At 35.1% G+C, this 10,621-nt stretch overlaps 1 pseudogene; it reads left to right on the top strand.

Annotated features, from left to right (window-relative positions):
• Positions 1-4,170: 4,170 nt before the first annotated feature.
• LOC127554837 (malate dehydrogenase, mitochondrial-like) lies at positions 4,171-5,199 on the top strand (annotated as a pseudogene).
• Positions 5,200-10,621: the final 5,422 nt, after the last annotated feature.

Below are 10,621 nucleotides of genomic sequence, written 5' to 3'. Positions count from 1 at the left end.
TGTGACTTTGATATAATTTTAAAAATTAAATTATCCTAATGAAACACATGGAATTAAAAAATACTTCCTTCTTTATTCAAATTATACAGAAGTGTTTTCTATATTATGCATATTTTCATAAGAGATATAAGGATTTGTTAGACATACAATGTTAAGCCATAAAAATGATCTATTGCTTGGTAGTATTTTGGCGGAAGAAAGGACATATTGTGGCTAACTGAAATCTATGCACAGCTTTCAAAGATGGGAATAAGGCATCACTTTATTTGATCTAATAATGGGAGAGCAGTGAAAAGTCTAATTATGCTATGCCTTAAATAACTTTAAAGTAGCAATCTATGGCAGCACATGGCAGGCAGAAGCCAGATTAATTTCAGAGCACAGCATGCAAGAAAAGACTCATCACAAACTGAGAAGATATTAGTAGGTCTAAAAGCTGCTGATAAATTCTTTTTCTCCCTTTGCCTCTGATACTCCCTGATGTTGTGCTAGTAAAGCTAGTAAAGAGTAGATTAGAAATTATCTGTCTTCAGGTTCTGCCTTGAGGACTAATGTGGAAGTCACTTATGCTACTTATTATCTTCAAATCCAAACCCAAAATGAAATCACATGTTCACTGTTATGCTAAAGACTATCCAGATTCTCACTTCCCCAATTCATCTCTTTTACTATTCTCAAACAATATTCTCTACTATTATTCTCTGATTATTTTTAAAGACATAAGTAGAGAACCATATAATAGTGACAATCAATTATGAATATTGAGATTCCAAAAACATTTTAATATTGCCAAAACCTGTATCATAGAGGGTAGAGCTAGGCCCAGGAAACTGGTACTCTAGAGAATGAAGTAAATAGAAAATTAAATTAGTGTTCAAAGAGTATATTGCTTGTGTTACTCAAACAGACAGGCAACCTATAGGGATATACAGACAGATGTTGAAGTTGAAAGCATAATTCTTTCAGGATATAATCAAGTTGATGGGCAACATATATGACTAGAGAAGAAAGGGGTAGTTATCAGAAGTTGGAATAAAAAACAGGGTTTAGCAGGAAATTTTTTCTGAAGTTCATTAGAAGACTCTTGGGTCATATTCAGAGGTACTCTAGTGGCCTATTTTCTCACAGCAAGAGGTAGCTAAGACACAGTATAGATAATAGGGTCCTTGGTCTTTGGAACAATCAAATATGATACATATTGTGTACCACCCAGGAATGAGGTCAAGCAATACAAATAATAATCTCAATTGATGCAGAAAAAGCATTTGACAAAAAGTATAATGCTCATTTATACCAGAAAATTTAGAAAATATAGGCAAAGAGGAACTTACTTTAATAAAAAGCATCTAATACAAAAGGCAAGCATCACATACAAAGGGATACAAAATCAGGGGAAGAGAGAGAGGGGAAATCAGGTACAATGGGTAATAGTAGTTGTGAGTTCTATTACTAAAATAATCTTAAAGGTAAGATTGTTCCTGAGGCATGATGGAAAAGTTCAGAAGTTGGGAAATGAACAGATAGCTGTCCAAAGCACCTTCCTTAAAAGGAAGTTTTGGTAGGAGTTCTTCATCATTTGTATTATTTGTATTAGAAAAGAAACTTTATGAGGGGAGGGGCTATCTTTACTTTTTAAAATTTTACTAATTAAATTTTTTAAAATTTTACAGTTGTTTTTACAGTATAAAGATTTTCATATTATCCCCACCCAAAAAGATCTCTCATAACAAAATATAATAATTAAGTAAAACTAACAATACAAGAGAAGAAGGAGAAGAAGAAGATGAGAAGAAGAAGGAAAGAAGGAGAAGAAGAGAAGGGACAAAGAAGAGAAGAAGAAAAAGAAGAAGAGAAGAAGAAAAAGAAGAAGAAGAAAGAAGAAGAAGAAGAAGAGAAGAAAAAAAAGAAGAGAAGGAAAAGAAGAAGAAGAAGGAAAAGAAGAAGAAGAAGAAGGAAAAGAAGAAGAAGAAGAAGAAGAAGAAGAAAAAGAAGAAGAAAAAGAAGAAGAAGAAGAAGAAGAAGAAGAAGAAGAAGAAGAAGAAGAAGAAGACAATGTGAGCTTTGAAAACAACTGACCAAAGAGTCCCAGTTTGATATTGATGAATTGAGAGGAGAATTCTATCAAACACATGTGTTTGTGTATGTGTGTGTGTGTGTTACTAATACCTAAATCAGGGAAAGATAAAACACAAAAAGAAAACTTAAGGCCAATATTATTAATGAATATTGACTCAAAAATCATAAATTAAATCTGATCAAACAGACTTCAATGATTTACCCAAGAAATTATTAATTATATATTATATATTTATTCATCATTCATATAATTGATTAAAGGGTATTTATACAAAGAATATGGGGATCATTCAATATTGATAAAATAATCAACATAATTAATCATATTAAAAACCAAAATATCCAAAATCACATGGTTATCTCAATGGATGCAGAAAAAGCATTTGACAAAAAGTATAATACTAATTTATACTAGAAAATCTAGAAAATATAGGCAAAGAGGAACTTACTTTATTTTTTTTTTCATATAGGAAAATTTATTGAAGAAAAATCTTAAGGAATTGTTTGTTTGTTTTTTAAACAGTGATCAGGAGTTTATTTACCTTGAACCTAAAATCTACCGCCCCATGACTAATGTGAAAAGGGGTAGATAGATATAATCTTAGTCTGGTACCTTTTTTCTTGAAGAGCAGATTTTCCCATCTCTGGCCCCAACATTCTGTTTCTTATGGCAAGAATCAGTCTCTTGTCTCTCTTTATATACACATAACCTACCTGGGAAAAAACAAACAGCAACTCCCCTACCCCCTCTTTCTCCTTCTCTCTCTTCTCTCTTCTCTCTCCTTCTCTCTCCCTCTCTCTCTGTCTCTCTCTTTCTGTCTCTGTCTCTCTCTTTCTCTCTCTCTCTCTCTATACATATATATATATATATATATATATATACATACACATACATATAATATATGTATATAACACATACATATCATGTGTCCTTTCTTATTAGAATGTAAGCTCCTTGAGGAAAATATTTTTAATATTTTAATTTTTTTAATTTTCTTTGTGTCTTGAGTTTTTTTAGTTTTACATTATTCATTATTATTATTATTATTATTATTATTATTATTATTATTTAATTGTAATTTTTTTATTGATAGAACCCATGCCTGGGTAATTTTTTACATTATCCCTTGCACTCATTTCTGGAGGAACTTACTTTAATAAAAAGCATCTATCTAATACAAAAGGCAAGCATCACCTGCAAAGGGCTACAAAATCAGAGGAAGAGAGAGAGGGGAAATCAGGTACAATGGGTAATGAGTAGTTATGAGTTCTATTATTAAAATAATCTTAAAGGTAAGACTGTTCCTGAGGCATGATGGAAAAGTTCAGAAGTTGGGAAATGAATAGATAGCTGTCCTAAGCACCTTCCTTAAAAGGAAGTTTTGGTAGGAGTTCTTTCTCAACTCTCTACCAGATCAAAGCTTCTTAAACTGTGTGGGTTGTATGGAATCCATAACTGAATGGGGGGGAGAGGGAGGAGGGAAGGAGACAAAAAATTTGACAAAAGTAAAAGAAATCAAATGTTCCATCAAGATTTAATTCTTTATGTAAAAATAAACAAGTACATCCATCTTATTAGTCTGAAAATTTCTTTTTGTCTTTAATAAGTGGTAAAATTATATGCATGTCAGATAATGGTTTTAAAATAAAGTTTTTATGATTTATTATCAGGAAATGTTTGATTTGTTTACCCATTTTATATGTCTTACATACTCAGGATCGCATAAAAATTTCTTAGGTGAAAAGGGTCATGAAAAGAAAAAGTTTAAGAAGCCCTACACTAGTTCTTATTCTATGGCGGCCAAAGTTGCTAATCTTTACAATGTTGTCATTGTATGAATTATTTTATTCTGCATCAATCCATGTGTTTTTCTCTGTCTTTTAAAAACATATTTTTCTCATTTCTCATAGCACAATAGTACTCCATCATATGCACAACTTCTTCAGTTGATTAATCATTGGACATCCTTTTAGTTTTCAGTTGTTTGGGGATTTTTTGAAAAAGAGCTATTATAGGCGTGCGTGCTGGAGATCGTTGGAGTCACCGGCCCTTTTCCTACTTGGACCGAACCCGAGCCCTCCGTCCACTCCATCATGTTGTCCTCCTTCCCCCGCCCAGTCGGCATCGCCCTCCGCCGAGCCCTGAGCACTTCGGTGCAGAATAATGCAAAAGTTGCTGGGCCAGGTGCTTCTGGAGAAATTGTACAGCCCCTTTCGCAGCTCCTGAAGAATAGCCGGTTAACACTCTATGACATTGCTCATACCCCGGGTGTAGCAGCTGATTTGAGCCACACTGAGACCAGAGCAAATGTAAAAGGTTACATGGGACCCAGATTGCTTGACAGTCTGCGACGTTGTCGTGATTTCTGCAGAAGTCCCCAGAAAGCCAGGAATGATTCGTGACGACCTTTTCAACACCAGTGCTACAATCCTAGCTACTCTGGCTGCTGCCTGTGCCAAGCATTGTCCAGAAGCCATGATCTGTATTATTGCGAACCGGGTCAATTCGACCATCCCGATCACATCTGAAGTTTTTTAAGAAACAAGGCGTGTACAACCCCAACAAAATCTCTGGGATCACAACTCTGGATATCGTTAGAGCAAATACTTTTGTGGCAGAACTGAAAGGCCTAGATCCAGCCCGAGTCAATGTCCTCATCATCGGACCATGGAGGGGAGACCATCCCCCTGATCTCTCAGTGCACACCCAAGGTGAAGTTTCCTGAGGATCAGCTGAAAACCCTGACCGGAAGGAACCAAGAACCTGGAACGGAGGTCTCAAAGCTAAAACTGGATCAGATTCTGCTACCCTATCAATGGCCTATGCCGTCACCAGATTTGTGTTCTCTATCGCAGATGCAATGAATGGGAAGGAGGGAGTTGTGGAGTGCTCCTTTGTCAGATCAGAAGAGACAGAGTGCTCCTACTTTTCCACGCCCTTGCTTCTCAGGAAAAAAGGCATCGAGAAGAACCTGGGCATAGGCAAGCTTTCCCCTTTTGAGGAGAAGACGGTTGCTGAGGCTATTCCCGAGCTGAAAGCTTCCATCAAGAAAGGAGAGGATTTTGTGAAGAGTATGAAGTGAGAAAACAGTCCCGTGAAAAGAGGAATCCATTTCCTTAATTTATTAAATCATCATGTCACTTGAAAGCTGTTTCTTAAGCAGTGCTTCTTTGGGGAGATCGATTGTATTAAGGAATTTTGTTGACTGGTATATTGGCACATCAATAAAGCAGCCATCTTTTTTTCTCCTGGTATGGGGGATGAGCTATTATATTTTTGTACATATAAGACTTTTTCCTATTTCTTTGATTCATTTTGAGTTAGTAATAGCTGGGTCAAAGTTGTTAAATAACTTTTTTGAAGGTAATTACAAATTGTTTTCCAAAATGGTGGTACTAATTCACAGCTTCACCACCAATGCTTAGATATGAGTTGGATTTGATGGTATGTGATCCCTTCCAAGTCTGACATTCTGTGATTTTGTTAAGGTGGGATGATAGGAAATGAGTCTTAGCCATATTAAGAGGGATATTCTTTGATGAGTACTCTGGCTTTATGTCTATTGAGAATGTCAAAAAACAAAACACAGAATAGTAGAATGAATAGGGAAAGGGGAAACACACTTCTTGGCTTGTCAGTGTGAGGCAAAATGGTAGTAGTAAACAGAATAATTATCTTTTACCTTTCAATAGAAGTTTTTCCATTTTCTCACCATATCAGAGGATATCAGATGGATGCTGCATTTGTGATTGTTTCCTTATACTTAGACCATAAACTCAAAGAAAAAAGATCAAAAAGAATGACATGATAAAATATGATAATTAGGAAATACTATATAACAGGAAAAAGCATAAACTCTGAAAGCAAAGGAACTAAGTTCAAATCTTAATATCTATAGGACCTATGTCAAGTCCCTTTAACTCCATGGGTCTCAGATTTTTCAACAATAAAATGAGGGAGCTGAACTAGATGGTTTCGGAGGCACCTTCCTTTCCTAAGTCATATAAACATACAAATCCTGGCATAAGTCTGGGAAGTTGGTAGGTTTAAAAAAAAACTTTAAAATTTCTTTCAATATAATTAGTTTTCTTTATAGTCCTGTGTATTTTATTTTATGTATTTAAGAACATTGTTCTGAGAAAGGATTCATAGATTTTACCAGACAACCAAAAGGACCTACAACACATACACAAAACAGGTTAAGAAACATCGTTTTAAAGACATTTTGCCAAAGATAAAACAACTCTAATAAAAATTATCAGATACCTATGCTATATAAAGGATAGGTAGATAATACAACGTATAGAGTTCTAGGCCTGGAGTTAAGAAGTTCCCTACTTCAAATATGGCCTCATACTTAACAGACCCTTAATAATGGTGTGAGCCTGGCAAGTCACTTTACTCTGTTTGCCTCAGTTTCCACAACTGTAAAATTATCTGGAGAAGGAAATGACAAACCATTCCAGTATCTTTGCCAAAAACAAAACAAAACCATATGCGACCATGAAGAGCTGTACACCACTGAAAAACAATTGACTGCTATGTAAGGTGATATTAAATTTGTCATCTCTCCATTATGAGTTATCAAAGCATTCTCCCTAGATATTTCTTTTGCATTCATCTCATTCCCTTATATCAGAGTTATTTGTGCTCATTTTTTGCCTCCTATAGACTAAATTCCTTGGGAGCAAAATACATATCCAGACTTTCTTTGTATGTGCTGTACCTGGTCTAATCCTTTGAGCACAAAAGGCAATTAATTTGTTTGTTTAATTAACTGACAATAGAATGAGAGTGTGAAAGAGATCATATAATTTGAAAGTAAAAAGTGTCCTCAATAGTAAACTAATCCAACTCATACCTGAAAAGAAATACCCTATAACATACACAACAAACGGTCATATAATCTCTTCTAGAAAATGTACAATGAAGAATTTTGTCTAGGCATATTCTACTTTTTGACAGCTCTACTTGTTAAGTTTTTCTAACAGCTAAAGCTATAAATCAACTATAACATTCCAGACCTAAAACCCTATAAATACCTCACTTTCATCTCATTCTCATTGCTCTCTTTGTCCTTCATTTAGTGTGTCACCTGTTATCATGGGGTTAAGAGACTGAACATCTTTCTTACTCAGAAATCTCTTATTTCAAGTCTCCTTGACTTTTTCAATGGTGAGTTCTAGGACTGACCTCTCCTATTACATTGTCTCAATTATGGAGCTTACTGTTATGCTGTATGTCTCATTTTGTTCAGCTGTGCTCATGTCTAATTTGAACTGTTAAGCTCTTCAGGGAAGGGACTCTGTCATTTTAGCTATTGTTTTGGGGAGAATGATATATCCAATCAACTGTACCTAAACAATAAGATCTTGTTAACATGAGCTATTTGTGTCATTGAGATCAATATGATGAAAGTCTTACTTGTGATTTCTGTATTTAATGTTCTTTTCTCCCCAGTCCTATTCTATGCATCTTATTTTCCTACCTGGTAGAAAAACTTAGTATCTTATATCAATTTGAATTTACTTTAGTTAATTTTTTAAAATTTTAGCTCTAAATAATATGTTTAGATTTTGAGTCATTAAATATTTTTAAAACCCATTAATCTTTTAAGTGTGTCTACATGCAGTTGACCTAACACAATATTTAGAAGCCCACTATTGGCCCAGCACTGAGAATATAAAGACAAATGAAACAGTCCCTGTCCTCAATAAAGTTATATTTTACTAGAAAGAGGTAAAGAAACTGAGGAGTAGTATACAATGTATTCATGGATATATTAAATAAATACAAAGATAGAAAGCAAATGTAATGTGAGTGATTGGGAGAGATGACTGAAGAATAAAGAAAGACTTCTTATAGGAGGTGACATCTAAGTAGAACCTTGAAAGAAGTTAGATATTCCGATAGAGACAGCCTAGTACAAGTGAAGGAGCACTGACTCCCAATTTAGAGAACCTAGATTCAAATTTTGTTTCTGATACTTATTCTATATATGAGATTGGACAAATCCTTTAGCATGTGCCTCTGTTGTGTGATTTGCAAAAATGAGGAAGCTTGGACAAGATGGCCTCTGTGATCCCTTTTAGCTCTAGATCTATGATCCTATTATAGAAAGGAAATTTAGGTATATTTAATCTATTTTAAGATCCTGATGAGGCTGTTGAAGTTTCCCCGATTATTCAAGACTTTTTCTTCCTTTCTTCTCAAGATATCAGATTGAATGGACAGTATTAGAGATCCTTCTGTAAGTTTTCTACTTCTCCCTATAACTTCTTGATTGAGACAAGCCTCAGTTTTCTCATTTATAAATAAATCTCAGCTCCATTTACTAAAGTTTCTAATTGGATTTTACATAGACAACTTCTTTCCACATCCTTCATCCCAAAATTCCATTCAAGAGATGGCATTTGAAGTAATTGGGTTAGCATGGAGAGTTAAGTAGATGGTGCAGTGGATAGAGAATCAGCCCTGAAGTCAGGAGGACCTGAGTTCAAATCTGGTCTCAGACACTTAACATTTCCTAGCTGTGTGACCCTGGGCAAGTCACTTAACCCCATTGTCTCAGCAAAAAATAAACAAACAAAAATCAACCAAAAATAAAAAAAAAAACCCTAGAGTTGTCACTGCAGAGCAGAAATAAATTAAGGGAGTAGTGGAGAAGGGCTTCAGCTACTGAAATGTTTAAATTCCAAGACCCCCAAAAGATGTAGAAGATCCCAGTTCATCCTTTCATGTCCTTGTCTTGAGCCTAGATCTGTATTTCATTCTAAATCTATTAGATTATTGAATTGTAGATGAGTATGACAAAGCAATGATGGTAAAGGCAGTTCTGGGGTTCCTTGCATAGGACAAACTAAAGGGCCCAGATCTCTTTTATCTCCTACATAGCTCATTCCTCAGGGACAGGCAATGAGTGAGTGAATGAGTAAAGAAACAAATGCGTAACTGAATGAATGCTTCCTATATGCCAACACTTTAATATATATACAGAGAGACAGAGACAGAAGGAGGGAAAGACAGAAACAGAAAGACAGAGATAGAGAGAGAGAGAGACAGAGAAAAAGAGAGAAACAGACAGAAAGACAAAAAGAGAGAGAGAAAGAGAGACAGAGACAGAGACAGAGACAGAAGCCATCCCTGCCCCTAAGGAGCTTGTATTTTAACAAGAGAAGACAACACAAATGGAGGAACAGAGACCTACAGAATAAAATTTTAATATGGGGAGTCACAGTAGTAGTGAAAAGAGTCAATTGACATACACTTTCCAGAAGCATTGCTACTGCGAATTGCTTTGTGTCTGGAGCAAGAGATAGAGAGGGGTAGGTGGTCTATGGCTGGTGGGTCTGTGATAGCAAGCAGATGGCAAGACAGCTGGATGAGATACAAAGATGAGGTTTGGTGTCTGAAACAAGCTAATAGCTATAGGGAGCTAAGTGGGCAAGTTTGAATCCATTCAGTCAACAATCAACTGAGGTGAAGCCTAGAATAGGAGCACAGATGTCATCTGCATTTACTATTGAAAGTTTGATCCTATAGTACACAAATTCAGTGTCTATCTAGTAGGGTAGAAATTTTTTTTTTTAATTTAAGACAGTTGGCAGCAGGCACAAAGAATGCAGTGAAAGATGCAGTGGAGAATAATAGAAAAGGAATACTAGATTGAGGCAGAACCCATGGTTTTTAATTTTATTAGAGTCAGCTAATAAGTAACCTAAAAGTCTCTGAGCCTCAGTTTCTTAATCTTTAAAAGTAAGGGATTGGATTAAACCAGGAGTACCTAACCACTTTTGTGTCATAGTCACCTTTGGAAAAATGATGAAGCCTATTGGCCTTAGTGATTTAGCATAGTGCCAGGCACACAGTAGATGCTCAGTGTTGTTTGTCCTAATAAATGCTTTTGACAGCCTCAAAACAATATTTTTAAATGCATAAAATAAAAATATATAGGATTACAAAGGCAGCCAATTATATTGAAATATGGCTATTAAGATATTTAAAAATAAAAATAAATAAATAAAAAGTTCACAAACTCAAGGTTAATTTCTTCTCAATGTTACAATTCTATGATTTGTAAAGGGATAGAAGGGAGGCTATACAGCCCTGTCTGTCTCAAAGGATAGATTTTGATACTATTATTATAAAATGTGTTATGGTCATTTGTGAAGCTCCCATAAAAGTTTATTTCCCTTCGGTATCTGATTTGCTCTCTGATCTTCAGTCTATTTACCACCATAACCGTAGGCAGACAAGATTCACACCAGGGGGACAATAAAATACAAATCAATCTTCTGGGCTCCAGATAAGAGACACCAGCTTGAATCAAAATAATATTTATGGGTAAAGAAGAAAAGGAACCCACTATCTCTGAATAAGAACAAATAAGAAGATATGCTATGATGTCTTTACCCTATATAACTGCAGTATGATGGGGCTAGATACATAAGAACACAAAAATATAAGCCTTTGCTAAAAATAGAAGACAATTAATTGTCACCTCCTTGAAGGTGCTGGATGATATTCAATGCTTCAGTAGTCCTA

This window comes from Antechinus flavipes, chromosome 1 (genome assembly GCF_016432865.1).
Source record: "Antechinus flavipes isolate AdamAnt ecotype Samford, QLD, Australia chromosome 1, AdamAnt_v2, whole genome shotgun sequence".
NCBI classification, from domain to species: Eukaryota; Metazoa; Chordata; class Mammalia; order Dasyuromorphia; family Dasyuridae; genus Antechinus; species Antechinus flavipes.
The sequence above is the reverse complement of the archived record's forward strand: the minus strand, read 5'-3'. Positions and strand labels throughout refer to the sequence as shown.